Raw genomic sequence first — 3,867 nt, 5'->3', positions numbered from 1 at the left:
ATTAACACTCCTGCTTTTTGTCTTATGATAAACCGATATATCCACTTCTACATGTATAGTTCTCATTGTTGAAAGAAGTTCCAATGTCAGAAATATAAGATAGAGTTTATTCTCTGATACAGTCAATTTCTAGACATTTACATGAATGCAGTAGGTGGTAGTTAAAAGAGCAGATATGTCTCAATTTATATTGATTATGACTCTGGAATGCCCTGGCTTACACTTTTCTAACTGTTCTCAGTATGAGATGACTGCTCAAGATAGCTTGGCCCAGTGTTCCCATGAGATACAATAAAGAGTGATATCCAGAAAGAAACCTGTGTCTCAGCGCATAATCCAAAAAGCAGAAAAATCCGTTACTAGATGACCAAAGAAAGCTGACTGCTTTAGGTTGGCAAGGATTAACAGAATCATGGAGCTGAGAGCGTCCAAGAGATCATCAATTTAACCCTTTCCTTTAACAATGAGGAAACTGAGGCCCAGGGCGGTCATGCAACAGGGAGTCACCCAATGGTTGTAAAGAGGAAAGTGATGGGATAATACCTGTGATTTAGAAAGATCATTTTTCTGGAAAATTGGAGAATATATTTGAAAGGAGGAATATGTGTCAGGATGGTAAGTAGAATAATCAAGAAATGAGAAAATCTGAGCTAGAGCAGTAGCAGGAAGGATGGAGAGATTTAGAAGGAGCCAACAATATTAAGCAGGTAGGATTTCCAGGATCTGGTGACTGACTATGTGGCAGTAAGGAAGGATAAGAGTCAAAGATTATGGCTGTTTTCTATTCTGGACAATTGGGCCAGTGGATACAAGAAGCAGAATAGGTATGGGGCATAAGGGGAAGGATAATGGCTAATTCAGTTTTGAAACTGTTGAGTATGACTTTACAGTCTTATTATGGGAAAAACATCGTATATATATAAATTTCAGCACATAACTCCTGAAGACGCAATCAAAATTCAGTAAGTCTGATTAAAGGAGGCTGATAGAGGTAAGCTTTGGAAATGGGTAAATATAGTGGTAGTATGGGAAAAGGCGTGCAGCTAGACTTCAGAACGAGGTCTGTTGTGCTTGCCAACCCAGCTTCCATTCCCTTCTCCTGTCAATAATATCTTGTTTCCTTTGAGAAACAACCATCCCCCATTCTCTTAACATGTGATTTGAGAGGAGCTAAACCATTCCCGTGTCCCCAAGGGTGAGCATATATCGCAGGCCTGCCCGAGGAGAAGCAATTCTGAGCTTTCTTGGCTAGAACCGTTGGAAAAGCTGGGATTGCTGAAGTAGAAAGACTGAACTTGCAGCTGCTGGTGGCCATCCCTATGACTGCAAGGAGAAAACAAGCTGAGGATAAAGACACACAGAGGAGAGCAGAACTGAGTAATAAACAAAAACTGTGACCTGATGACATTGTTGGCACACCTGCACTTGGCTTTACCTGAAGGACTGTTCCGTTATGGGACCCAGTACATTCCTTCTTTTGTTCAAGAGGGTGTCTGTCACTTGCAAAAGAAAGGGATCTGGACTAATGCGGGGTTTTGATAATTTAGTTTGCAGTGATTTGTTTCGAGAAGCTGGGTAGGCAGAGAGGGAAGCAAGAAAAATGTTTGGAAAGGTTGTAGAAGTCATGTTTGAGGGGATGATTGAGAACAAGAGCTGAATGAGAACAGCTTTTGAGCAATGAATTAGTGGAGGTGTTGAAATGAGACCTGATGTCAAATCCTGCTCCACCAAATCTAACTGTGTGACCTTGGGCAAGTTATTTAACCTTCCTAAGCCTCAGTTCTCTCATCTATAAATTGGTAATGATAATAGAATCTGTCTCACAGAATGGTTAGGATAATGCCTATAAAGGGTTTAACTTGATATCTAGCTCTGAATAAATGTTAGCATTTGTCCAAAATCATTATCATTCTGCATGTAGTTGCTTCAAGAAGTGAATTCTTACTGCCTGCTTACCACCTAACCTCTTGTATCTTCCTCTTTTCCTAAGCTGGTCCTCCTTAGAAAAGAGTCATGGGGTTTTTTGTTTATTTGTTTTGTTTATTCTTTCTCAATGATTCTAAATCAAACATGTTCCATTTATAAGCCTGAAGATTTTTTTAGTGTGACAAATTCAAATTCTAAGGTGAAAAAAGAAATCATGCTGTGTTTTTCATCTTTGATGTGATCACCAGTAATCAAGATTCAAGTTGACAAATTTTGTTGCTGATGCATAAGACAGAATAAAATTAATCTTTTTCAAGGCTATCTGGTTCTGCAGTGCTAAGAGTAGGCTGGAAAGTAAAACCATAAAGCCATGTGGGTGAGCAGATCTGCAAAGAGAGGATAAGCAGGCAATATATGAGAGGGATGTTTGACTCAATGGTTTTCGATCTTTTAACTACAATGGAAGCTTTCCACAATTTCTCCTTACTTTACCAAACTCATAACTTTGAAAAAAAACATGCAAGATGTCTTTGGTTGTTTTGGTTATTTGAGGTGCTTCTGGAAAGATTGATAGAGAAATTTGGTTTATTATTGGCTAGAAGTTATATAAGACAAACTTAGTTAAAAAAGAAAAAAATCACTATCTTCAGTCTCTATATTTTCTCTTTCAATTAAGATGTTCCAGAAAATTGTCAATATTATCTTTCTATTTAACATGCAGGTGAATGGCTCACACATAATTACTTGAAATTCACAATTAGAACCTCCACATAACTGAATCTCCAGGCCACCACTACTCAGTAAATTTGGCTTTTATTCAGATGGTGACATTTAGCCGTTTTTTGTCAAGAACACTGTACATTTGGATTTTGAGTTTTGCATAAGACATCTAAAATTGGAATTCAGACGTAAAGTACTAGTGGATGCATAAGAGATAAGTAGATAGGTACATATATGAGTGTAAAAGCATCCAAAAGATTGGCCTTCTATAAAAGGGAGCCTGGAGATAAGTCAATGGAATAGAACATCATGACAGTCTAATAGGTTCCTGCTGCCAGATAAATGTCATGGAAAAGCAGAGATATTTATCTCAGCTCAATATTTATTTTTAAATCTGAGGTCTGTTATCTCTTCTAATGGCTTTATTTCATTTACCAAATGAATAAATATAAATAAAATGAGACTATATAGTACAAGCTGACTCGGGTTTCTGACGCAGACTAAGTGTCCAGACCAAAGAAAGATGTGGAGTATGAGGCTGGCTAAGGGGTTAACATCTGGATGTCTGCTCTGTTCTTCCTAATTAACCAAAACAGCATGAGAACCATTGTTTTCCTATGGGAAAAAACAAAAATAAATCAAAGAGGAGGATTTGCTTTCCTAGGAACTACACTTTTATATATTTTCATTATGTTTTTGAACTTCCTCTTTTTCATAAAAATATTCGGGAGAAGAAAAGTACTTCGAATCTTAGATTTATATCATCCTAGGTTTTTTAAGTTTTAAGACTTTATCTAATATTATCTACCACCCAAAGCAGACATCTGTCTTATCTTCATCCATTAGGATTAGATTTAGCTGCTTAAAAATATATATATCAAAAAAAAATTCTAAGCACAATAGAAGTTTATGTCTCTCTCCTATTAAAAAAAAAAGTCAAAAGTATAGAGAGTGATGTCAGCAAGATGGTGAAATAGAAGCCCCAGACCTTCCTTCCTCCCAGGGAGATATTGATTTAACAACAATACATCGGACAATTCCCTCTGTGAGAAATCCGGAAACCAGCTAAGAGGCTTCTATACCCAAGGCAAGCAGGAAACCAGTCACATTGAAGCCCATAGGAAAATGCGTGGCAATCTCTTGCCATAGTCTCTCTCCCTGGCACAGGGCCATGTGATCTGGAGCAAACTCCTAGCTCCTGGCTTTTCCCTGGGGAAGGAA

This window comes from Diceros bicornis, chromosome X (assembly GCF_020826845.1).
Source record: "Diceros bicornis minor isolate mBicDic1 chromosome X, mDicBic1.mat.cur, whole genome shotgun sequence".
Lineage (NCBI taxonomy): Eukaryota > Metazoa > Chordata > Mammalia > Perissodactyla > Rhinocerotidae > Diceros > Diceros bicornis.
The sequence above is the reverse complement of the archived record's forward strand: the minus strand, read 5'-3'. Positions refer to the sequence as shown.